Source organism: Xyrauchen texanus, chromosome 6, assembly GCF_025860055.1.
Source record: "Xyrauchen texanus isolate HMW12.3.18 chromosome 6, RBS_HiC_50CHRs, whole genome shotgun sequence".
Lineage (NCBI taxonomy): Eukaryota > Metazoa > Chordata > Actinopteri > Cypriniformes > Catostomidae > Xyrauchen > Xyrauchen texanus.
Genome location: NC_068281.1, coordinates 45310459 through 45338409, shown reverse-complemented (window position 1 = coordinate 45338409; position 27951 = coordinate 45310459). Strand labels below are relative to the sequence as shown.

At 41.3% G+C, this 27951-nt stretch overlaps 1 protein-coding gene and 2 long non-coding RNA genes across 4 annotated transcripts in view; 1 reads left to right on the top strand and 2 right to left on the bottom strand.

Annotated features, from left to right (window-relative positions):
* LOC127645739 (zinc finger protein 721-like) overlaps window positions 1–27951 on the top strand; it is a 402751-nt gene that overhangs the window by 140958 nt on the left and 233842 nt on the right. The gene's annotated exons all lie outside the window — the stretch shown is intronic.
* LOC127644936 (uncharacterized) lies at window positions 583–6644 on the bottom strand. Of its 2 annotated transcripts, none has more exons than XR_007970751.1 (7): window positions 6527–6644; window positions 5439–5632; window positions 3048–3140; window positions 2646–2722; window positions 1573–2492; window positions 1169–1396; window positions 583–1088 (listed from the first exon to the last, which is right to left on the bottom strand). It is a non-coding gene; the product is annotated as an uncharacterized LOC127644936 (long non-coding RNA). The 2 variants fall into 2 exon arrangements; XR_007970750.1 differs by lacking the exon at window positions 6527–6644 and having other exon boundaries at window positions 1573–1855; window positions 1950–2492; window positions 5439–5567.
* On the bottom strand, window positions 11642–13026 carry LOC127644939 (uncharacterized). Its single transcript, XR_007970756.1, has 4 exons — window positions 12771–13026; window positions 12434–12625; window positions 12120–12211; window positions 11642–12000 (listed from the first exon to the last, which is right to left on the bottom strand). It is a non-coding gene; the product is annotated as an uncharacterized LOC127644939 (long non-coding RNA).

Here is a 27951-nt window from a genome sequence, read left to right as displayed (position 1 = left end):
TCATTGACGGAATTGAATGCATTTTAATTCGTACAGATTCATATCTCACTCATATTTAGACATGTTTCTACATTCTCTCCCCTTTCCCTGTGTGTCAACAGCATCTAACTACACCCCAAAGGCTCTTTTAAGAGCCCTAGCACATAGCGACTTTGTCTTTGTAAGTATATGTTTTGAATGCCTACCAGATACATTCTTAGTATTTAAAAGTTATAAGTCAGATGTTGGCCTGGAGACTCATATAGATTTCATGATTCAATTTGATTCACAAGCTCTTGCAGTTTCTGATCTCTTTTTCGATTTATGATACCAATGCATTTACCTAAACCAACCCAATGATTATCTTTTTTTAATTTAGTAGATTTTTACATCGTTTTCAAGTGCCTCCTCCATTGAGTTTATTTTCTTACCATCTTTTATTTCAAGGTAAGTAATATTCTTTAGCTTCACTTCAAGCTTTGTTTATTATTTTTATTTTTTATGTAGTCTAAGACTTTTAAGTAACTTCATGTGTTTTTCCTGATGGGTTACCATTTGCACAGTAATCAAAATGATTCAATCAAAAATGATAAGTGAGATTTGTTGTTAGAAAAACAGAAGCACATTCAGACATTACACTAAAATATTTACAGGCTTAACAATGAGTGAGGACAAAATAGAACGTTTGAGGCAGTATCTAAGATCCTGGAGAGCAACTAAACGTGTTCTTCAAAAGATATCTACACAAAATAACAACACTGAATTGGACAGTCTGGAAGAGTCCGAAACAGTCACAGAAGGTCAATGGGATGCAGGTGATACCTTAGGTTCCACGGAGAACACAATGAACCTTTCATCTCCAATGTCCTCTGAAGCATCCTGGCCTTCAGAAGAAACTGACTGGGAGGATGACTTAGAGGAAGTCATGGACATTGCAGAAAAAAAGATGGTACATCTGACCAGGAAGACAGCATGGCAAGCTTATCCCTGGCAACAGAACTGGCATCCTGGGCTTCTCAGTTCGAAGTAAAGAACAATGCTGTTGAAAATTCTTCAGAAACATGGCCACACCAATCTTCCATCCTCTGCTCGTACTCTGCTCAAAACACCTAGGAAAATAACCACAATGCGTAATGAGTATTTGCATTACCCACTGCGTCAACAGTTGCTGGACAAACTGTATAAGTACCCTGTTGAAGAGATCCTGGACCATGACACAATGAATCTGTCATTCAACGTTGATGGCCTGCCATTGTTCAAGAACTCAAGTAAAGTTATGTGGCCTGTGCTCTGTGCTGTCCATCTCAAGCCCATCATCGTTTTTCCAGCAACGTTAACATGCGGAAACAAGAAACCCACCGATCTGACTTTCCTAGATGATGTTATTGCAGACCTCAATGATCTGATGTCTCATGGCCTTCAGCATAAGGAGAGAAATTTCACTATTAATGTTCTCTGCATTGTGTGTGATGCTCCAGCAAAAGCCTTTACACGAGGCACAAAGCTGTGCTCTGGGTACTATGGATGTGATAAATGTGACCAGAAAGGTGAATGGTTTAATAAAGTAACATTTCCAGCCACAGAAAACCTCACCTTGCGCACAGATGATTCATTTAGGAGCCAAGTTCAGCCTGAGTATCACAATGCCAATACTCCACTCATCCAGCTTCCCATTGATATGGTCAAAAGCTTCCCAATCGACTACATGCATCAGGCATGCTTGGGGGTGATGAAGAGGCTTCTTGTCAGTTGGACCCGTGGAGAAAGAAGAGTCAGGCTCTCCACCACCCAAAAACAAGTAGTCAGCTCTAGGTTGCTTCAGCTTAGGAGTCAAATTCCTTCCATTTTTGCTCGCACCCCTCGAGGCCTGGATGAGCTGGAGAGATGGAAGGCAACAGAATTCCGTCAGTTCTTGCTGTATACAGGCAAGCTTGTGTTGAAAGGAATTCTTGGGCATGACATGTACCTACATTTCTTGGCATTCAGTGTGGCAATGTGCATTTTAGTTTCCCCAGCACTGGTCAAAAAGCACTCACAATATGCTAGATGCTTGCTCAGCTACTTTGTCAGCAGAGGACGAGAGCTCTATGGCGATGAGTTCATAGTGTACAACATCCACTCAATGCTCCACATCACTGATGATGCTATACAATTTAATGGTCTGGACAACTGCAGTGCATTTAAATTCGAAACATACCTGCATACAATCAAGAAGATGGTACGAAGTGGAACACACCCTCTTAGCCAGATTGCCAACATGATTGAGGAAAGACGTGCATCCACAATTAAAAACAACAAAGACAGACAAACAGAAGAGCAAGGATAGAGCATTCATCCTAGACGATGACAATGGCTGCGAGATCACCAACGATGAGGAGAAAGATGGACATGTTCTTTGCAGAATTTATCATAGTCCCGCACCATTGTTCATTGAGTCCTGCCACTAATTTCTTCTGGGGGTGTACAACTTCAGTAAAAAACAAACGACAATGAGGTGGATCTCCAAAAAAGATCTGAAAAGAGAGCAATCAAGATCAAAAATGGAGACACAGTGACATTCATGGCCAGCTTACACCAGCAGTGAATCTTTTATAACATTGTAGGAGAACTTTAATGTGCATATTCTTTGAGATGTGATAAGCAAAATGTTTTGGCAAATTACTGACCTTCCTCATCCCTTCCTTAGTATGTATGTCATCGTTGAATTCACGGAGGAGTCGACGGTTGGCTTTGTAGCCCAGTGCTGGACACAGGGAAAATGGGGTACAAGAACATTTTTCATAACCTTCCACATCAACAATATAATCTTGATCAAAAATATAAAAATTAAGAAATGTATATAAATATTTTAACAATGTCTCTGACTTCACTGGACACATTCTAGCAACAATACAGCTACTGGCCACCTACAAACCCCACTAAAAGGGCAAAAAATGAAGACATTCCTGATGAAAAAAATTGGATTTCCAGGAAAATCCGCATATTGGCAAATACTGGTAATGTTTAATTTATTTGAGGATACTTTAATTATCTGATTGTACATTATGATTATATTTTAATTGTTTTACCATTGGCTTTATATTTTCAGACAATTTTGCAAAGGCCCTCAAGTGGTGCAAAGCAGCAGAATATCATTCTGCTGTGGAGAGTGATGTTGACACCTACAGAAAAAGGCCACAAAAAAAACCTGTCCGTTATGATGACAGCAGCGATGGTATGCATTACTTTCAGTCTTTGAGTATTGTGTAGTCCATTAAGATCTTCTGATAGTGAAACAGAAAAAATCAGATCATTATCAACTTTCAAAGAATACATTGCTAACTGCACATTAATAATGTGTGATCTATTTAGATGAGACACCACTGAGGGTGACCCCAAGAAAAAGAAAGCATCAAGGTACCATTGTAAATACCATTCAACAAATGGCAATTTAAATTCAGGTTAAAGTAAATTAACATTTTGCATGCTATTTAGATGGACCATTTCCTAAAAAAAAACCCATCAATTGTTGAGTAAAGGCCAGACAAATGTATAAGTATATTTGTATGCTCTTTTTAAACAACTAAATAAATTATTTAAATTTAATGTTTAAAATGAAAATTTCCCCCCTGAAACATATTTGTTATTTTACATTTCATTGATACAGCAACAGAGGCTACACTTTCCATCCCACCCCAACATAAACCAAGTACATTAGTACAAACAAATCAAACAGTATAGTACCATGAGTACATAAAATATATTTTCTGCAATTACATGTACTTCTTTTTTGTCTTTGTATTCTCAAAATAGAAAAAGTCAAAGAGTCTTCCCAGAATGACCATTCAGATCCCAGTACATCACATGATTTATCTAAAGGTAGAATTGAATAAATTATTTAACTCTATGGGGTGAATTCACTAAGAATTAATTGCGCCCACTGACATTTTTGTGTACACTGTCTGTGCTGGTTTATAGCCAAATTGACAAAACAACCATGCAAATCGGGCAATGGAAATTATTATTGGATAAATTACTGCTGCCATTATCTATACAGAAACTTCCTTTTAATAATTTTCACGATAAATGTATTATTTTAAATTATTTAAGAATAATTTGTCAGATATATAAATGTTGTACTTGTTGTACAGAAAAGAATGACAACTCAGATACTCAGATTGCAACTGCTTAAAACATTCTACTGGTGCCTACTAAGACAGGTTTTTGTAGTAAAATATCACAGGCAAAAGTGGCACATCAGTTTAGTGGATTCGTCTCAATATGATGTTTTTCAAGGTTTCTGTGTTTTTATCATGCTTGCAGATCTTGATGAATCACCCATATTTCATTCTGTGTCTGTGGCAGAATATAATACTGAAGGTAAAAATTTAATTTGTATTCAACATCTGTAAACTTTATTTGAATTGATTTTAGATTGAATTGAAAGTAACTGATGTTAGAAGTTGGCAATGATAATAACATTGGTAAATAGGTCATATCATGAGGAATCAAATTGTCTGTACAAGATACCTTTTCCCACACAGGATAATTCAAAGTGAGTGCTTGTTGTATAACATTACAGAACTTTTTTAGAGGAGAGACAAACATCTGCAAGGGCTGACCACACGAAGACCCAACGAAGAGTGAGCTTAAAGGTACATTTTATAGGCCTAAGAAACAAATGCATCGAATGTAAATTATAAAAAGAAAGAGTACATATTGATACTGAGTTCTTCCTTTAGATAGCGTTTATGAATTACGGTGTAAAGTTCATTTTTCCTCCAATTAGACAGGTTTATGATATTTGTATTTTAGTTAATATATTACACTATATTATGCTACTTTTTGGTTCACCAAGTGTGTAACTGGTGCTCTCAAATTGCAGAAACACTGGAGGTTCTGCTACGAAAAGTAGACAGCCTGGCAGCCACCCAGAGAGAAATACTCATCCTACTGAGGAAGCGCCAGGGTCATCAGAGAGCGGAAGACATCCTGGAGCTCAATATTGCTCAAAACAAAGAGGAGCTTGAGGCCCTTGACCACCGTCTTAAAGACTCGGATTTCAGAAAGAGACTGGTGAGTATTTTAGTTATTTTCCGGGGCACATAAAATTACCTTGATATTTTTTAAAAACTGTGTATTATATATTTATTTAAATATGATTTAACAATTACAAAACACATTCATGGTTATGTCATTATTGTTTTTTAGCACTAATTTACAAGCAATGGAAAGTAGCATTACAATTATTTCAATTCTTTTTATTAGTCATATTTATTTAATAAATTTAATGAATTTCTCATTCCTAATAAATAAAATCTATAAATTGGTGATACAATTCTATAGTATTTCTGTAGCAAATACGCACAATTTCTTTATTAATATATACAATTATTTAAGTTTCTACTTATACATATTCAACAACTAAATTGTGACAATGAGAAATGAACAATGACTATGAGTTTGTTGACTGTACTAACCTGCATGCCAAACCATGATGTTTCACAGATTCACCATCTCAGCCTTATTGGTGGGGCAAATCCAGGGGATTGTGTGAGGAGAGTGATGCGGGCAGTAGCGACAAACATCGTGTGGAGCCACTTCAGTTTGAAGGGGAAAAGGGAGAAATTGCCTCTGATTGACACAACTCTGTGTAAAGTCATCAAACATGAGTCTGAAAAAAATAAATAACATTGTAAAGAATGAACATTTCTTTTTATGTAAACTGTATTTCTTTCTTGCATATAACAAGGGATGCTTTGCAGAATGTTAAGCCATTTGCACTTTTTTGTGTTAAAAATATGACCATCATATATCTTTAGTGTTCCAGAAAAAAAAATTGTTTTAAGGACATGGAGTCAAGTAAATAATAATCAGGGCTTCACAATAAGTACTGCCCGATGGCCTGACCATCGGAACAGTTGACGGAACTGCTGTAGGGGTATATATCTATATACAGTATATATATATATATATAAGTAAGCAATAAGTACGAGAGGCTGTGCTGTATCGTGAATAAGTCATGGCTGAAGGGTGTTGTTTGGCGACGGGAAGCAGAGTAACCCCTTCAGCCATAACTTATTCACGATACAGCACTTGCCTCGAGTGCCTTATTGCTTTTATAAAACGGTTGCCACACAATACAAATATTAAAGCCGAAAAATATGTATCTATGCAACTTTCATGAAGTAAAATCACTAAAAGCCTTCCTTCTGTAGGAAAAAATAGTGAGAGATCGAGAAAGCGAGTGTAGCTGCATTTACAGTATATAGCATTTTCCTTCAGGTCAGTCCTGGTCCATAATAAAAAAATCAGTTTTTTCCTGTTCGCTGCTATATCTTGTCCACCATTAAGGGGTTTTGCCTATAGTCATGTCAGTTGCGTCTTCCTTCTCCGTGATCACAAGTTTGAGTCCTTTCAATATAAAAGGTGTCTTTACTGAATGAATCAGCTTTTTGAACGAATCAAAAATTTGTAATCATTAAGTCTGATAATAACTTTTGTAAGTTAAATACCTTTACCAACCTTAAAATGATAACACATCATAAATAAATGGTAGGCTACTTACATAATATTCGTGATTTCTGTTTTGTTCCAGATGCTGTTATGAAATGCAAGTCTGATCTGGGAGAGAAGGACGTAGAGTGCTACATTGCAGAGACACTGAAACATGTGCCAGCCCAACTGAAAAAACATGTTCAGGTATTGATGTTGAATATAGGAAAATAGGGGGAACAAAGTCAAAATATTTCATATTAATCAGACAATGGTTCGATTTGATTGAAACAATGGAGGACAAAACCTGCAAAATCAATACATATTTAAACACGCAAATAAATATATAAATAAATACACAGAATTCTACATAAATAATTAAATGTGAAAAAAAGAAAATGTAAAACGGAAAGTTTTCTTGAATTTACAACACAAATAAATCAACATGCACATCAAAAGTTACACAAGTTTCATAGTACTTGCATGAAGAGTAAATTTCCATATCAAAGAAATAATCAACTCACTCTACTGACGAACACAATCTGGATCTCAAAGAGTGCCTATTCAGCCTATATTCTCCCCTAAACCTTGTTAAACCCATCGCACGGGTCGGGTGATGCAATACACACACTGCTAACCGCACTTTTTGAAACTGTAAGTCTCGCGAGTCTTATTCATTTTTTTATCGACATAACATCTCGTTGTTACGAGAAAATGTCACTTTACCTTTCATATTAAACTCTGATTGCCACAAGATCTTATGTCACAGGAGTTGCATCTTTTTCTCACAAGATGTTATGAAAATGACTGACTTAAAATGAAAAGCATTTCATTTTTGCTTTTTCCAATCGATATTATTTATCAGGACTATAAAAACAAATAAAAAATAACAACAATAAAATGTGTATAGTTACATTACCGGTCTGTAAACTTTTTTCTCCACAAATGCCCACGTTAACGTCTGTTTATATAGAACTTAAGAGCTTTATTTTAAGATAAGTTAAGCCCAAAACACAATTTCCACGTTAGTCAACATTTTCACAGCATTTTTGTTAGGAAAAAGTTACAAACTGCTTTCATCACCCTGGACAGCTCCCATAACTAAGCTCATGTGCAGGTTTAAATATCAATAAACCTAATATTATCTCCTCGATTTAATTTGCAAAATCTCTGTAATTTATGTGACCTTAAGCCTATGATTTTCCTCACAATATGCAACATTTAATCAACAAACATAAATCACCACATGGGATAAGGTTAGATCAAAATCAGACTTACCTTTGTCTTTGAGAAGATTATAAAATGGTATATTATTCCTGAATAATTAGCAGTAGCAAGAAACTGAACATTTCCTGCAAAGAGGGAAGAAAAAAACGTTTCATGGGAAAAAATGTCCTCCGCAGAGTCGTTACAACAGACATTATCTTAAAGGCGGATAATAACAACCAATCAGCAATTGCTCATTTGGAGTCATTTCGGATTTGTTTTACTTTTGCTGCGGGGTTAGGCAGAGTTATGTAGCTACTATCAGACAAACTCGACAAATTCACGGTGCGTGAATTTCATGTAGACGTTATCATATTCCCTATAAGGAACAATAAGAGCTTGCAGTGAGAATTTTTTTTAAAAAAAGCCAATTTTTTTCCCAGTGCCCATCAAAGACATAATTTCGCCATTTGGAGCAAAAGGCCAGTTTATAAATTGCATTTTTTGCAAAAAATAATGTGACAGTTTAAGTATCATATGTCCCTTATTTTGCCTCTTTTAGCCTAATACAACTCTTATTTAAAGGTTACAATGAAAACGACTAACCTGTTGTTTTGTTGTTGTTGTGCTGTTTCTTTAGGATCGACTGCCAGTAGGCCCTGCAGAATTGGAGTAGTTCGCTTGTTCTGCATTCCTCTACATTCCCCTTCTTTGTTCAAACTAATTATAATTGTGATATAATTAATTAAAATGTTATTGTGTACTTTTGTTTTCGAAATAAATTAGCTGAATTTACCTAATTTTGAGTATGCATTCATCATTCAGCAGATTTAAATAGTCTTTAAATGAGGTGTGGTCACCAGATTACGTTGCAGTTACGTAACAGTTACGTATTTGTGTTAGCTGGGAAGGTCGATAGTTGAGAGGACGATCGGACAGCTTAAACGGAGATTTCACTGTCTCCACAGCGAAATGCGCGTTGAGCCTCCAAGGGCTTGCAAAATTATTGTCGCCTGCGTTGTTCTTTTTAACATGTCCAAAATGTATTCTGCCTTCGAAGAGGAAGATGATCTCGAAGAAGAGGGTCATGAAGCAAATCTTATGCAACAAGATTTCCAACAGGCTGGATTTGTTGTCAGAGATGCCATCGTAAATGCATTCTTTAATTAGTAGGCCTAGTATGACCAATAGTTGTAGTAGAAGGCTAATATTTAAAAAAAAAAAAAATTATTAGCAGCAGTAGTAATATTAAAATGTATTATTAGCCTATTACAATAATTATTATTAATGTAAATTATAGTGCTATTTAGTATTAATATTATATATGAATGTATTAGCTATATTGTATTTTGCTATTATTATTGGTATTTTGTTAATATATCTGTCCTTGTAATTACATAAATAAATACAAAACATTTCAGAGCTGTCATAAAATGTATTTATTCGTCAATTGATGTGATTGTTATTTTCCCAGGCCATGCCCAAAAAATAGATTTTCAAAGTGATACCATTTCCACGCCATTTGTCCAAATCTTCTGAAACTTGGTGTACATGCCTCATTTCTCATGGGGAACAAAAAAGCCTCAAGAACCCATAACTTCCGCCATGATGGATTTTTCCGTACGTTGAAAATTTGCGAAAACCTACAAAACTCTTCTTCTCCTGAACCGTAGCTCCAATTGACTTGAAATTTGGTACACATGTGTAGAATTGAAGTCTTTGAAAACGTTACTTAGGAAAAATGAATACGATACAAAATGGCTGAAAGGGGCGTGTTTATGTAAATGTCCAAATTTTAACAATATATACGTGGCAATAAATCAAATGTAATTTTGACTGATGGTTTTTCAAACCTAACATGCTTCAAGATGACTTCACTCTGAAGTACTGCGCAAAGAATGGCCAACATTCGCCCCTAGGGGGCGCTACAGGCCATGCCGAAATTCCCATTTTCTGGTCAAAAATGTTCTAATTTGGTACAATGGTACTACAGGCCAACAGGAACCCACAAACCAAGAATGGCCAACATTCGCCCCTAGGGGGCGCTACAGGCCACGCCCCAAAAAAAATATTTTCAAAGTGATACCATTTCCACGCCATTTGTCCAATTCTTCTGAAACTTGGTGTACATGCCTCATTTCTCATTGGGAACAAAAAAGCCTCAAGGATCCATAAGGTCCGGTATGGATTTTCCTGTACATTGAAAATTTTTCTTTTAGGATTCAGACAAAGACATGTTTTTTTGAATTCCTTAATTGGGAGGGTTTATCCCCAACCATCTACTGATCAATTTTAAATGATTTGCCATTTTGAGGAGGAATCCGCATTGCTGCTTGCAGCTATATTTATTATTATTATTATTATTCTCCTTGAGCCCAAATAGCTCAAAAAGTCACTGGTCAAAAATTTTCTAAATTGGCACATTGATACTCCATGCCAATGGGTACCCCCAAACCAAGAATGGTCAACATTCGCCCATAGGTGGCGCTACAGGCCACGCCCAAAAAAAATATTTTCAAAGTGATACCATTTCCACGCCATTTGTCCAAATCTTCTGAAACTTGGTGTACATGCCTCATTTCTCATTGGGAACAAAAAAGCCTCAAGGATCCATAAGGTCCGGTATGGATTTTCCTGTACATTGAAAATGTTTCCTTTAGGATTCAGACAAAGACATGTTTTTTTTGAATTCCTTAATTGGGAGGGTTTATCCCCAACCATCTACTGATCAATTTTAAATGATTTGCCATTTTGAGGAGGAATCCGCATTGCTGCTTGCAGCTATATTTGCAGTTTTGTCTTTTGTAGCTGCAGAGGCGGCGGCAGCCGATTTTGCCGGGCTTCAGCCCCGAATGTTTTGAGTGTAGCCCCGAAAGTATTTTGAAAAGTTGACTGGCAAATATGAAACTGGACAAAAGCCTATGTAAACCTCCGAAATCACAAGTTGCCTTATTTCATTGTGCTTTGGGTTTGTACATACTGCATACAGCCTGTAAAAATAGACATAGGCATAATCTAGCCTATAGAATAAGTTCCTTTGCTGTCGGTAGCCTATGGGTGACTCTGTTTCTTCCTCTCTGTTGAATATGCATCAGGTAGGGGAGGAGCTTGCAGTCGTTGACATCAACTAACGTTACTTAGTGGCGAGTTAACAGCAGTTAGCAGGAAAGATAGCAAAAATGAAGCAAATGAGGCTTTGGGGATTTTTCCGAAAGAAGTCAGTGGGTAAGAATTCACATTTGTTTTTGTCCTTAAAGTCTAAAGATCATCATCTAGCTGGCTTTCACCCACAGTAGGCTAAACCTACTCCACGTAGAGACTGACGCATCTTGGTATCTGCTTGTTAGCGCATTCGCCTCTCACACCGGAGACCGCGGTTCGAGCCCCGTTCGGAGCGTACTTTTCTTGTTTATCAGGTGTTGTTTTCGCTAAGGATAACCAATAAGCATTAACATAAAATGTATGTGTGACTTGTTTTGTGATATTAGTTTGTAGGAAATATACACTTTGATTTGATTAAATGGTTTTGTAGAATGTAGCAAAGATGAGCAACAGATTGAGGAGCAGCAGCAGCAGCTGTGCCAGAATCAGGCATGGAAACTGGTAACAATTAATCAGTCACTTTAAAGTTAAAAGTGAAACATTGTTTATCCCAATGCTCCTAATGATCCTAATGAAAGGATTTTGACAGATGAATTATTCTCATAGAGATAATGAGAATTATATACAGTTCGATGCCATAGTGTGTCAATGAACTTAGATTAAAGTCATTCATGTATTGCTTTAACTTAGGACCTTATACATAATTTTGACTATGTAAAAAAATATTTTTTTACCTCACTTTACTCACTATAATATAACTCTTTTGTGATGACTTTATGGTAATGTACATGAAAATTCAAGAATCATGATAGATCTTAGGGCAATCCCACTGATCTGCTCTTCCCAATACATTTTCTTCAATGGTATTGGTCTACAATTTGAAATATGTAGCACTTGATGAATTAGTTGTTTGAAGATGATTTGCAATGCGTTATGTGCTGTATCTGTTCATTTGCATCACAGATGATTCAGGGAGGAGAGAGGATGAGTTAGTCGAGGATAGTACTAGAGTGGAAGATTTAGGAACTGTAGAAACAGGCCCAGCCAGAGCAAAACTCAAAGAATACCCTCTCACCAGCTTTGGACTACAGAGAAGTGGTTGCTAGTGTGCAAATAAAATCTGGGCTAAGCCCCGGATGTCCTTCAATGCTGGAAACGCCTCTGTGTAGCTGTAGGACGTCTCTCTGCAGTTCCAGCACTTCTTCTCTTGTAGAGGCTGGAGAGGGTATTTGAGTCTTTCTGCAATTCACAAGTGTTTTGGAGGAATTATGAAATATAATATAATAAATAATATTGGGGCTGTTCTAAGTCAAATTAACAAAACTAAAATAATTGTTAACAAATAAGCAATAACTCACTTTGCTGCCTGGTTTGGCGTACTGCTGGCGCTCTGCCGGTGTTGTATGGCTTTGCAAAAATCTTTGAGCCTCTTTTAGATGACATAAAAGTCCTAGAGATGCAAGGCATTGACATTTTGATAAGAGGAGAAACACACAGAGTATATGGAACAGTCTGCCTTTTAACTGCTGACAATCTGGCTGTTCATGCGCTGTGTGGATATGCAGAAAGTTTTTCTGCAAATAAGTTCTGCCATATTTGCCTTGTTGATAAATCAATTTCACAAACTATGTTTAATGAAGATGATCTTGAAAAGAGAAACAGACACAATTACCTCCAGCATGTTGTGCTGAATGACGTTAGTATTCCAGGAATCAAAGAAGACTCGTGCTTGAATACCGTAGAATTTTTTCATGTAACTGAAAATGTAGGTGTTCATATAATGCATGATGTGCTCGAGGGTGTTGCACCTTTAGAAGTGAGACTTTTACTTCAGCACTACATTTATGAAGAAAAACTGTTGTGCCTGGAACAGTTAAATGAAAGAATAGCCAGCTATGATTATGGGTTTTCAAACACAAAAAACAAACCAAGTGTCATCCTTAACCTGAAATCTGAGACAGCAATCAAACAAACAGCATCACAGATGTGGTGTCTCGTTCAAAACGTACCTTTTCTTTTGGGGGACATTGTCAATCCTGAGAGTGTGCACTGGCAGTTGTTCATTTTGTTACGAGAGATATGCAGCATTATATTTGCTCCTGTTGTAACCAGAGGTCTTGCAGTATTCCTGAAACAGCTCATCATAGATCATCATAAATTGTTCAAAGAACTTTATCCTGCTCGAAATCTCATCCCAAAACACCACTTTATGATACATTATCCTAGTATGTTAATTAAATTTGGACCTTTGTCAAAACTGTGGTGTATGAGATTTTGAAGCAAAGCATAATCCCCTCAAACGGCAGGCACATGCTGTTTGCAATTTGAAAAACTGAGCTCCTTGTCAGATGCATCAACAGACACAGTTCATGTGTCAAACTCAGTTAGTTTCTGTGGATACTCGTACAGAACTGGGAGCATTCTGATGTCAGCCAGTTCTGAAGATGAACCAATATTTGGGGAAGTTGTCCACTTGTTCCCAAAGGTGGACCAAAACATGTTGTTAGCTTTTTTAAGGACTGTTAAGGTCAAATATTTTGATGATCACTTTTACTCATTCGTTGTGGAAAAGATGGAGGAGTACAGGCTTGTACAAATTACTACTGATCTGTCAGATTGCCGACCCCTTGATATTCAGACAAATTTTTTGGATGATCAGATCTACATCAATCCCAGATACAATGTATTGACATGATATAATTGTTATCTGCCTTATGAATTTGTGAAACTGTCCTATGCTGGACATATTTTTTACTGCTTGAAACAGTATCATTATAGTCTGAGTTCTATGAATGTAATTGATATTTTTCATGACAATAAATGTTTTGAACTCATTAATGGTTGTCATTGGTCATTATTTTATATAACTGATATTAGGCCAAAAATGCCACTTTTTTCTATAAGGTTTTACTGTAGGTGCATTTTCCTGCACATTTTGTGTAGCCACAGACAACACATACTGTGTTAAAATGACACATGTTTACACATCTTTATGTTAACCTTTCCTGACACATTACTGTGTTAAAATCATTTACACAGTGAATGAGTTAAAATTAACACAAAACTAGTGGTCCTGGAGCTCACCCACGAATGTGTCAAAATTTAACACAGGTTGTGTCATTTTTTACACATTCTTTCTAAGAGTGAAGCTGCTTTGATTGCTGGAAAGGTCTAACGCGTGAAACAAAGAAATACCAATCAAAATTGATATTTATATACAAATAAAAAAATATTTTATTACGCCTGTCGTGATCTTCATATCGTTTATCCTCATAGTGATACATTTTATTTGATTTAAGACAATAATGTTCTCTCACTCCGTGTTATATTCCTCTGGTTGAGTCGCTTCACTCTCTAAGCCGCCAGGGATGCCAGCCAGGACAGGTGAGTCCGCCCCTAGGATGTCTTGGACCAGTTTAGTAGTGTCTGACAATTCTGTTGGCGGTTGTCCTCCACCTGCAGTTTTGTTATCGTTAGCTCTCTGTGATATGGTAACAAAATGCACTCTGTGCGTGCAAAGAAAATAGGGAAAAAACTAAGAGCGTTTTTTTTCTTACCAGTTTTGTTGGACTCCCTCTTATGAAGGCTTATTTCTTTTTTTGCCCCCACAGAGACATTTTCATATTTTTTAACTACCTCTGAAACAGTCCTCTTTACTCCTAAGTTCTGTGCGTTAATTTTCTCGATTATTTCCTCCCACTGTTTAGTTTTTTTGCCAGCAGTTATAACGGGACTAAATTTGCTTCTTAAAATTGCTTTTCTTTTCCCATATTCATCAAGAATACACTTATCATCCTCTGTCCAATTTGGCTTTCTTTTTTTGTTTTCCTTATCCATTTCTTTATCTATTGTAGGCTATTCATTGTTTTAAAGCTCCTAGGTTAATGTGTATAGTAGCGTATCTATGGCAACAATAGATTTTTATAACGGCAAACCTGGATCGCTGCCGTGAAACACTTAACGGTTTCCCTTACCTAAGAGAACTGTTTAAGGGATTATATGCAACACCCTTAAATCATTCCCTTAGTTAAGGGGAAATCACGCCTTAAGTCCCACACTTAACGGAAAAACTTAAGGTGCTTTATGCAACCGGGCACTGAGCACTACTGGATCCTTTGCAGGATCCTTTCCAGTCACAGTTGAGTCTCTTTTCAAGCATACTTTGCTGCTGCTGGCGTTTGTTAGTGGTTGCTGCTGAACGGATGTTCTTGCAGGTGTCCGATCCACTTCCCCATACTTGACATCATCTCGTCTGAAGATCTCGACTGCCATCTTCTCCCTGGATTGGAGGTTGTTCTTGACGGTCTGAATGGCTATTAAATGTTACACAGTTATCATCTCTGTTTCCCCTTTAAGGTTTCTTGTATTGAAGAATGCATATGTGTGACGCAGTGGGCAGGTGGATACGAAAGAATAAATAAGAAAAAGTATAGCAGACGCAGTCTGAGTTTACGGTCCAAACATAGCAGTGACGCAGGCTATGTTCCAGTTGAATGCTGAAAAGAAAAGTGCCTTGTATGCCCGTGAATGTGTAACATTACCGCTGAAAATAATAAAGCAGAGTTCATGAGTGAAACCAACCGACGACTACAGCGTGTGCTTCAGCTTTGTTAGCCCGGACCACTATAAGCAAGTTACCTGCTACGAGCCAAGTCATTATATTGATACCAGCTCGCTCTTAACTACGGCTGAGAGCATGAAAGCTGTGAAGGTAACACTGGGGGCTTCGTCTGGGATTTAAAAAAAAAAAAAAAAAAAAAGTTTCGTCGGACACAGAATGACGGCGCTCGGGGCTAGAGTTAAAGCTAGCGCGTGGATGAATAGGCCTGTCGAGATGGAAACCCCTAACGTAAGCACCAACCCATTTTTAATGGATATAAGAGACACTAATACGGACCAAGATAATCACAGGGACGGCCGATATGCCGACGGCACTAACCCATTCGCGGCTGGCATGGAGCAAACGTTAGCCGCGGACGGAGCTATTGTTCACGGCCGGATGCTGTCTTTCAACCTAGCTTTGCCCCCCACACCACCGCCATCACGGTTGACTAACCCGTTCCTAATGCCCGTGGAACCACAGAATACAACAGATGGTGAGCCCACATACTTTTATCAGCAAACCTGTGACTGTTCAATGTATATGACAGCCAGCCCCATAGCAGTTTTACCGCACGGTTTCAAAAATAGCCCCGCCCCAACGGTTGCCCAACGCACCATTAAGCAGCTAGCTAACCCCTTCACTTCCATGAACTGTACGATACAAAACCCTTTCTCCCAGCTCCATGCATTGCCCTCCCAGTTCACTTCAACACCTTTTCCACTCTGCACGCCCCGGCCCGTGGAACGTTGTGGAGCAATGAGCTACAATGATAACTATGCCCCACACCGTGATCGATACCAATACGGTCAGTCAGCTGTGGAAAGGGCCAAGTCGGCCCCACGGTCATCACGCACAGCGCAGGATGTTGAAATAGTGGACGTTAGTGACGATGAACATTATGAATATCAAGAGAGAATTCCAATATTAAAGCCAGGTCATTTTGATGGAACGGGCTCCTGGAAAGACTTTATTCACCGGTTCGAAAGCTGTGCAAGGGCAAACCATTGGTCGGAAACGACAAGGGCGATTCAACTGAGATTCAGCCTGACTGGCGCGGCTGGAGCTATCGTCCATAAAAACCCCAGGTCTGACCGCTGGAGCTACCGGCGGATTGTGGCTGAAATAGAGACCGCCTACGGGCCTCGGTCCGACCATGCGGCAGCCATCGGCATTGAACTGAGGCAGAGGGTTAGGGGGGCAGAACGAAGCCCTGCACCTATTAAGGGATGACATCTACGAGAAAGTGTCCATTGTGTATGCTGACCGTACCGAGCTGGAGCAGGATGCCATTAGTGTGGAGGTTTTCACCAACGCCCTGTCCGACGCCGAGGTGGTGCAGAAATTACTGGAAAAGCAGCCGCGCACCCTATCCAGAGCATATGACATCGCACACAGCTACGAGACCACCAAGAGGGCCGCCAGAACAGTCACACAGTTCATGCAGCCTGGCTAACGCGGTCTTGTAAATCAGAGAGCCAGGGCCACCGTAGTACGTGAAAATAACAGCAGGCCAGCTTTTGTGGAGCCAGTGGGGGTAGAGGTTTGGTCCGTCAACTCGCCAGGGAGGGCTCCAGGATTTAATCAGCAGTGGCGCCAGAAGAGACACAAATGTCAAAATGCCAATGGGGGATGTTCAATGCCACAACTGCTCCGGTCTAGGGCATATCCAGAGGAACTGCCCTTCCCCCCGACGACCCAGACAGCAAGGCCGGACAGCCAACAAGAACACAGCACCCGACACAGGTAAAGTGGTCACCTGTACTGCGAGTCAGGGAGACGACATGTGTGTTAAAATATTGATATATGGACTGGAAATGTGTGCTCTGCTTGATTCTGGTGCGCGGAGGAATGTGTTGCCCCTCCATCTCTTTAGCTCTATTCCTGCAGAGTCCAGACCCCCAATAGAGCCATCTGTCGCACAGGTCCTGCAGGGCATCAGGCCTAGTGGGCTGGCAGTTCTGGGGGAGGTTAACTTACCAGTACAAGTCGAGAGCAGGGCTACCAATGTGAACTTTATTATGGCTGACACAGCAGAGAACACCGAGGTTATCCTGGGGCACCCTTTCCTACATCAGACAAGTGCCCAACTGGACTATGGTAACCGTGAGATAACCCTCTTCGGGGAAAAGGTACCTCGTTTTAACCAAAACCATCAGCCCCGGGTACACATTGTCAGAGTGGCCCGCACAACAGTGTTAGAGTCAGGGTGTGAGTATGTAGTGCCTGGCACCGCCCACCTGCGCCATACTACTGAGGGAGACCTGATGATGAGCCCAACCAAGGGTTTCATAGAAAAGCATCACGTCCTAGTGGCTCACATCATCGTACGGGCGCAGCGGTCCACCAACGTTCCCATCAGAGTTTTCAACCTCATTATATTGATACCAGCTCGCTCTTAACTACGGTTGAGAGCGTGAAAGCTGTGAAGGTAACAACATATACTTTATGGCATTTGCCTTGTACCATAATAGCGCACATTAAAACATGCATGTAATACGAGCGCACAGAACATTATCTGGAGCGCATTTCTGCTCAGTGTGTATGCGACTGTGACGAGTGCTTTTTCAGACATATTATGAGGGGGGAAACAACATTGTCTTATATTCGGACCAATACGGTACAATACAATTATTAAATTAAATCTGTATCTTTCTGGCCATGATCGTTTAAAACGTATAAAGTGCATTAATAATTTATCAGCATCGTATTCAATATTCATTTTAATAACATTAACCATCCTAATCATAGATAAATGTAATGAAGTTCACCTGCCCTAATCAATCGTAAACCTTTCTAGTAAGGGGTCAACATTAAGTAACTAAATCACACATATTTGCTGGGAATAGCATGCCCAAATACTTACCGCCCCATTTAGGCCAGTGGAAAGTGCCTGGCTGAAAAGCTGTTACTGGGCAGCATGCGGTCAGAGCCATTGGATTTAGACCAATTGACTATGTATCCTGAGAACTTGGAAAAGGAATTAATAATTCTATGGAGGCAAGGCCCTACCAGATGGGTTCAAAAGTCTCCAAATATCTGTAAGACCAAGACTTTTACACATCTTGTGAAGCATCAATTTACACAATGGGGGCTTACACAAACTTTTGCTTCACTATGAGCAAGAACTGAGTCCATTAATAGATTAAAGTCTCCTAACAATACTATATTATGAGGGGTGCCAGCGGCTTGCAGCATCACTTCAAGGTCTATAAATAAGCCCTGATCATCAGCATTAGATGTGTAAATATTAGCCAAAATCAACCTTTGCCCCTGAATTTCAGCAAAACAATAATGACTCTTCCTAATTTATCTTTAGTCTGTTTAAGACATTTGAATTGTAGATGCTTACTTATCAGTGTAATGACTCCCCTGCTCTTAGCCAGAACTTAAGAAAACATGTCCACCCCATATCGTTCCAATTTTTTAAGAAACACTATCATATTTCTTACGTTTAAGAAGAGAAATAGCTTTCCTTTTTATGGGGTGCCCTAACCCATCCACATTCCACTCATTAACATTTGACATTTTTACATATTAGAAAAATATATTGTTTCAAAAATAAAATGATAAAGACCACAAAGTTATGCAAGTTTTGCATTTTGTACCGTGATAGAGAGAAACCGGATTGAGTAGCTCCAGTGATCACACCCTCTGCATTCTGTCTGTGTTGTACAATCTTGAAGCTTGCTGGACTCACACAATTTCATGCTTCAGAGTAAGTTACGTGAAACATAGTATATTTAGAATGCGAGAAGAATGTCATTAAGTTTCGGTGTGTGAGAAAGCGGAAGCGCGGAAAGAGGGCGGGGGTCCATGCTAGGCTAAAAACAAACCCTAGCCGGCCGGCTCTCCCGTCTATTCTGCTCTCAAATGTTTGCTCCCTGGACAATAAACTGGACTATATCCGACTCCAGCAGGCTACGCAGCGTGAGTTTAGAGACTGCTGCGTCTTTGTTTTCACGGAGACGTGGCTCAGCGACAGAGTTCCGGATGCCGCCATTCAGCTAGACGGGCTCGCCTCGTTTCATGCCGACAGAAATACAGCTCTCTGCGGTAAGACTCGCGGTGGTGGCTTGTGTGTTTACATCAACACGGAATGGTGCAAGAACTCTATGCTAGTCTCTAGTTACTGTTCATCGCTGTTGGAGCTTGTGACTGTTAGATGCAGACCTTTTTATCTACCACGGGAATTCACCACTGTTTGCATAACCGAGTTTACATTCCCCAGCGCTAACACTAAGGAAGCGCTCTGTGAACTGTATGGGGCTATGAGCTGAACTGCAGAACGCTCACCCCGACGGACTGTTTATTGTCGCTGGAGATTTCAACCATGCAAATCTCAAGACAGTGCTCCCTAAATTCCATCAGTATGTGGACTTTGCAGCGAGAGGGGCTGAACACGCTTGATCTTGTTTACACAAACATCCCAGGCGTGCACGGGCGGAGCCCCGCCCCACCTCGGCTACTCAGACCACATCTCTGTTATGTTAATTCCAGCATACAGACCGCTCGTCAGACGCACAAAACCGCTTCAGAAGCAGGTGAAAACCTGGCCAGCAGGAGCCATCTCTGCTCTTCAGGACTGTTTTGAGTGTACTGACTGGCACATGTTCAGGGAGGCTGCAACATATGGCGATTCTACCAACTTGGAGGAATACACAGCATCAGTGACCAGCTACATCAGCAAGTGCATTGATGATGTCACTTTCTCAAGACCATCACCACACGCTCCAACCAGAAGCCGTGGATGACTGCGGAGGTGCGCACGCTGCTGAGGTCCCGAGACTCCGCCTTCAGAGCAGGCGATAAGGCAGCCCTAAGAACAGCTAGGGCCAAACTGTCACGGGCAATCAGAGAGGCAAAGCGTGCACACGCCCAGAGAATCCACAGTCACTTCCAGGACAGCGGTGACACGCGCGCATGTGGCAGGGCATCCAGGCCATCACCAACTACAGGACAACATCAGTTGCCTGTGACAAAGATGCCTCCCTTCCAGATGCGCTGAACGACTTCTACGCTCGGTTTGAAGTGCAGAATGACGTGATGGCGAGGAAGTCCACCCCTCCTCCCAACGACCAGGTGCTCTGTCTTACCACGGCAGATGTGAGGAAAACTCTACGTACAGTCAACCCACGGAAGGCTGCTGGACCAGACAACATTCCTGGCAGAGTGCTCAGAGGATGTGCAGACCAGCTAGCAGATGTTCTTACCAACATCTTCAACATCTCTCTGAGCAGCGCCGTTGTTCCAACGTGCTTCAAGGCCACCACCATCATCCCCATGCCAAAGAAGTCTTCAGTGTCCTGCCTCAACGACTACCGTCCCGTCGCACTTACACCCATCATCATGAAGTGCTTCGAGAGGCTCGTCATGAGGCAGATTAACACCCAGCTGCCCCCCTCACTAGACCCACTGCAGTTTGCGTATCGTTCAAACCGTTCAACGGACGATGCCATCACCACAACCCTCCATCTGGCCCTCACCCACCTAGACAATAAGGACTCATACGTTCGAATGCTGTTCATAGATTTCAGCTCAGCATTCAACACAATCATTCCCCAGCACCTGATTGGAAAGCTGAACCTGCTGGGCCTGGACACCTCCCTCTGCAACTGGATCCTGGACTTCCTGACTGGGAGACCTCAGTCAGTCCGGATCGGGAACAGCATCTCCACCACCACCACACTGAGCACTGGGGCCCCCAGGGCTGTGTGCTCAGTCCACTGCTGTTCACTCTGCTGACTCACGACTGTGCAGCAATGCACAGCTCGAATCACATCATCAAGTTCGCCGATGACACGACCGTGGTGGGTCTCATCAGCAAGAACGACGAGTCAGCATACAGAGAGGAGGTGCAGCGGCTGACGAACTGGTGTAGAGCCAACAACCTGTCCCTGAATGTCGACAAAACAAAAGAGATGGTTGTTGACTTTAGGAGAGCACAAGGTGAACACACTCCGCTGAACATCGACGGCTCCTCTGTGGAGATCGTCAAGAGCACCAAATTTCTTGGTGTTCACCTGGCGGAGAACCTCACCTGGTCCCTCAACACCAGCTCTATCACCAAGAAAGCCCAGCAGCGTCTCTACTTTCTTCGAAGGCTGAGGAAAGCACATCTCCCAACCCCCATCCTCACTACATTCTATAGAGGGACTATTGAGAGCATCCTGAGCAGCTGCATCACTGCCTGGTTTGGGACTTGCACCGTTTCGGACCGCAAAGCCCTGCAGAGGATAGTGAGGACAGCTGAGAAGATCATTGGGGTCTCTCTTCCCTCCATCAAAGACATTTACAAAAAACACTGTATCCACAAAGCAACCAGCATTGTGGACGACCCCACACACCCCTCACACAAACTCTTTACCCTCCTCCCGTCTGGCAAGAGGTACCGAAGCATTCAGGCCCTCACGGCCAGACTGTGTAACAGCTTCTTCCCCAAGCCATCAGACTTCTCAATACTCAGAGACTGGTTTGACACACACGTGTCCTGAGTTGCACTTTAATAACTGTCACTTTATAACTGTCTGCTACCTCAATAACTGCTATGTGCATAGAACATTATCTCATAGTATGTTATGTTTACATTTTTAGAAACTGTCATCTTTTTGCACTACTGAGTACTGGCCGGCGCTGCACTGTCTATTGTCCTGTTCATTGTCAGTAATTTGTTGTACTGTCCTGTACTTTTTGCACATGTTTGCACGTGCACTTTATATAGGTATATATAGGTAGTTTATATAGGTATTTTATAGGGTATTTTATAGGGACTCAAGATGGCGCCGAGTATGGCTGCTGCGTTGCGAGCTCCGTTACAACACTGCGGTTTATTGTTTGTTTTGCTTACAGTTCTTTGTTTTTTTGTCTTGGATGTTGTCTGCCTTATTGTTTACGACAGACAAACGCTTTTGGACATTAGTTCTACAATCACATCGAAAACCGGACTTCAAATTCCTTAATGCCGACCTGCTGTTTACAAACACGCCGGCGGAGCCCTTTGTCTGTGCTGCTCGGCCGCGGAAACGCAGAAGGAAAAGAGGAAAACGAGCCGGCGTTCTCATCAGAGTAAGACGTCGTGCAAATCGACCCCTGCTACCCAGTATACTACTGGCAAATGTTCAGTCTCTGGACAACAAACTCTGCGAGCTGAGAGCGCGGATCTCTTTCCAACGAGAGACGAGGGACTGCTGCGTTATGTGCCTTACAGAAACCTGGCTGTCTCACGGAGATTCCAGACTCGGCCATCGAAATCACGGGCTTTTCCGTGCACCGAGCGGACAGAGCGAAAGACCTCTCTGGTAAAAGCAGAGGTGGTGGTGTATGTTTTATGATCAACAAATCATGGTGTGATCAGAGGAACGTACATTTCATCAAGTCTTTTTGCTCTCCTGATCTGGAATATCTCATGCTTCTGTGTCGACCATTCTGGCTGCCGAGGGAATTCACAGCGGTTATCATCACAGCTGTGTACATCCCCCGCAAGCCGACACAGACCGGGCACTCAGGGAACTGTATGGGTGTATAAGTGAGCAGGAAACCGCGCACCCTGAGGCTGCGTTCATTGTTGCCGGGGACTTTAACAAAGCCAACTTCAAAGCAATCGCCCCAAAATACCACCAACACATAAAGTTCAACACACGAGGGGACCGGGTTTTGGATCATTGTTACTCTCCCTTCCGGAAGGCTACAAATCCCTCCCCGCCCCCATTTGGCAAATCGGACCATTCTTCCGTTCTGCTTCTGCCCGCTTACAGGCAGAAACTGAAACAGGAAGCACCCACCCTCAGAACGATCCAGTGCTGGTCGGACCAATCAGACTCTGCGCTACAAGACTGTTTTGATCACGCGGACTGGGAGATGTTCCGGACCGCCTCTGATGACGACATCGAGGTTTACGCTGACAGCGTAACGTGTTTCATCAGGAAGTGCGTAGAGGACGTTGTTCTGACCAAAACTATACGGATATACCCCAACCAGAAACCATGGGTTAACGGCGATGTTCGCGCGGCACTCACTGCGCGGACCTCCGCTTTAATTCTCCTAACACGGAGGAGCGTAAACAAGCCAGTTATGCCCTCCGTAACACTATCAGTGCAGCTAAACGCCAGTACAGGCACAAACTTGAAAGTCAGTTCAACACCACTGACTCCAGAAGTATGTGGCAGGGAATTAACACAATCACGGACTACAAGCGGAATAAAGTCTCCGCCATGAACACCGCTGCATCTCTCCCGGACGAACTTAATACATTTTATGCTCGTTTTGAGGACAGTAACACCGCCCTCGCGGAGAGAGCACTTCGCTGCTGACGCTACAGAGGTTGATTCACTCTCCGTCTCTGTTATGGATGTAACCCGATCATTCCGACGGGTGAACATCCGTAAAGCCGCTGGTCCAGACGGCATTCCGGGCAGCGTCATCAGAGCGTCGCGCGAATCAACTGGCTGGTGTTTTTACGGACATTTTCAATCTGTCCCTCTCCCTGTCTGTAGTCCCCACATGCTTCAAAACATCAACCATTGTGCCTGTACCGAAGCAAGCTATAATCACATGCTTAAATGACTGGCGTCCTGTTGCTCTGACCCCCATCATCAGCAAATGCTTCGAGAGGTTAATCAGAGATCACATCTGCTCTGTTCTGCCCCCTCTTTGGACCCATTGCAGTTTGCCTACCGCAACAACCGCTCCACTGATGATGCCATTGCATCTACAATACACACTGCTCTCTCCCACCTGGAAAAAGGAACACATATGTGAGAATGCTGTTTGTAGACTACAGCTCAGCATTCAACACCATAGTGCCCTCCAAGCTTGATGAGAAACTCCGGGCTCTGGGCTTAAACAGCTCGCTGTGCAGCTGGATCCTGGATTTCCTGTCAGGCAGACGTCAGGTGGTTAGAATGGGCAGCAACACCTCCTCATCACTGACCCTCAACACTGGAGCCCGCAGGGCTGTGTTCTCAGCCCACTCCTGTATTCCCTGTACACACATGACTGTGTGGCAACACATAGCTCCAATGCCATCATTAAGTTTGCTGACGATCACGACGGTGGTAGGTCTGATCACTGACAATGATGAAAGAGCCTACAGAGAGGAGGTGCACACTCTGACACGCTGGTGTCAGGAGCACAACCTCTCCCTCAACGTCAGTAAAACCAAGGAGCTTGTTGTGGACTTCAGGAAGAAAGACGGAGAACACAGCCCCATCACCATCAATGGAGCACCGGTGGAGAGAGTCAGCAGCTTCAAGTTCCTCGGTGTCCACATTACTGAGGAACTCACATGGTCCGTCCACACTGAGGCCGTTGTGAAGAAGGCTCACCAGCGCCTCTTCTTCCTGAGACGGCTGAGGAAGTTTGGAATGAACCACCACATCCTCACACGGTTCTACACCAGCACTGTAGAGAGCATCCTGACTGGCTGCATCACCGCCTGGTACGGCAATAGCACCGCGCACAACTGCAAAGCCCTGCAAAGGGTGGTGCGAACTGCCAGGAACATCATCGGAGGTGAGCTTCCCTCCCTCCAGGACATATACACCAGGCGGTGTGTGAAAAAAGCTCGGAGGATCATCAGAGACTCCAGTCACCCAAGTCATGGGCTGTTCTCACTGCTACCATCAGGCAGCGTCGCAGCATCAGGACCGCACCAGCCGACTACATGATAGCTTTTTCCCCAAGCAATCAGACTGTTGAACTCTTGATCTATCAGGATCAATAATTAGCACTGCACTTTATTCAGCTATAATCTCACACTGGACTGTCAACATATTCTCCTCAATACAACTGCTATATATATATATACACATATATATTTCATATACTCCCACTTATTGTATTGTATATTCTGTTCTATATTCTGCATTGTATATAATTATTGTGTTGTGTAAGTATGTGTACATCTGATTTGTAAATTGTTTTGTGTAAGTATGTGTACATTTGATATGTAAATTGTTTTGTGTAAGTATGTTGTTTATTGTAATTGGTATATGTCTCGTCACTGTCATGACTGCTATGTTGCTCGGAACTGCACACAAGAATTTCACCTACTGTTGCACTTGTGTACATGGTAGTGTGACAATAAAGTGATTTGATTTTGATTTGATTTGATTTATTTCGTTGTGTAGTCTCATGTGGTCCTATGTTGGTCCTTTGTTGTTTTTATGTAGCACCATGGTCCTGGAGGAACGTTGTCTCGTTTTGCTGTGTACTGTACTAACTGTATATGGTTGAAACGACAATAAAAACCACTTGACTTGAAGTTTGCTTCGGTAGCCCAAATTTTGTTCGAGAGGCATCTGAAAATTTGACAGTACCTGAAACCCTGTTTCTTCAATTCTCTCTCATCTCAAGTGATGCTTTTCCACCTTCCTTCTCCATTTATCAAAGCAAAGCACCCCCATGCTTCAAGGTTGCAATGGTGTTCTTCAGCTTGCAAGCCTCACCCTTTTTCCTCCAGACATAACAGTGGACATTATGGCCAAACAGTTACATTTTTGTTTCATCAGACCAGAGGATATTTCTCCCAAAATTAAGATTTTTGTCCCCATGTGCACAACATGTTGTGGTTGTGCTTTGCTCCAGGAGGGACTGGTACACTTCACAAAATAGATGACATCATGAGGAAGGAAGCAATATTGAAGCAACAGGTTGAAGTAGGCCTACAAACCTGACTCAGTTACACCAGTTCTATCTGGAGGAATAAGCCAAAATTCCAGCAACTTACTGTGAGAAGCTTGTGAAAGGCTACCTAAAACATTTGATCCAAGTTAACAATTTAAAAGTAATGCATCCAAATACTAACAAAGTGTATGTAAACTTCTTACCCACTGTGAATGTGATGAAAGAAATAAAAGCTGAAATAAATAATTCTTCCTACTATTATTCTGACATTTCACATTCTTAAAATAACGTAGTGATCCTAACTCACCTCATACGGAGAATGAGTTTAAATGTATTTGGCTAAGGTGCATGTAAACTGACTTCAACATTTTTATCTTTCCAGCCCTATTTCAAAATTTGTATTCTATACTTCTATACTTAATTAAAATGAGATATACAAAAATTTTGAGAATTACCTCTATTGTTACTTGGAAGACTTAATGTCATAATAAATTAGCATTTTGCCAAAATTGATTTACTTATTTCAGTTTTCCATTGAAAATTAAGTCTTATTTTAAAGAAATTAGTTAAATAATCTCATGCTTTCTTTGGAAAGCGAAGAACCCCAGGATGAAAATGATCAAACTTCAAACTCTAAAGGTGGCTAGTTATTACCATTTAGCATTACAGTTTTGCCCAATATGGATTTGGACGCACCCTGACATTGTTGATAATTGATGGGTGTCAAACAAGCAATATGAGATGAAATCCGTCCCACTAAGGGTCATCCCTTTTCTGGGGTCAAAAAGACTTGTCAAAATTCACTATAAATTCTATAATACTGAACATATTATTGGCCTGGGCAGGATCTCACCAATGCTTGGTCTCAGATGCTCAGGTACACTCCCCTGTGGAAGAACCCCTTCATCCCTATGGGTATCACTGATGGTATTCTAAAATTATGGACAGCTAAAGGTATAAAAACACTGGGGAATTGTATATGTGTTAATGAGTTTTGATCAATTACCTCAAACTTTCTCAATTCCAAGGCACAATTTCTTTAAATATTAGCAAATTTGCCATTGGGTGAAAGAGAACACTCCTCAGACATTTCCAAACATTCCAGCACATTCTCCACTTTAAGAGATTATGTTCCGTAAGTTTATCTCATCCCCTAGAGGATTTAACTCTGTGATCTATAACATAATCGGAAACATTTTTTAATAATTGAAAATATGCCATTTTAAAGGGTAACTAAACCCTAAACCAACTTTTTTTAGTTAATGATCTGTAAGCATGGGGCTTTATTAGTACTGGTCATTGATTCAAGTAATTTTTTTGACATTTGTGTATAAAGTGTTTTAATTCTACAATATATGGTGTAAAAACGTCTGAGTGCTGCCCTCTTCAGGTTGAACGGTGGCTACTGCAGCTGAATTTCCTATTGGCTGTTGCGGTACTTCGTGACGTAAGCGGTGACAGCTGACGTAAGCAGGTTCCAGCTCACCACGCCAGATTCATGTACATGTCGTCTTGCGACCGTGTGAGGAATAATAATAACATAGAGCCTGACAGCAGCTGTCAATTAATCCGTCACTACGAGTCTCAGGTGCCCCCCCCCCGCCGCTCAGCCCCGCACTCGGTTCGTTCCCTCTATCCCCGCCGGGGTCTGCCCACTTTTCCTGCATTTTCAAATATTTCTAGTGGGTGGAGTCAGACTCTGAGCAGGTGTTTAGTTACCCTTTAAAACAGAAAGGGTAAAGAGAACTTGCTTATACATATGATCCTGTTGAATGGACTAATCTAATGGAGAGCATGCAAAATGTTCTAACATCCACTAAGCATAAGCAATATATGTTTAATGTTTTGTATATGTTAAACACTGATATTTCTTTTAAATGTCAAAGGTACAATATGATTGATTGAGATTTACTTCAAATGTTATGGACTTGCCCTACACTGAATGATTTTTGGAACTATATAATAAT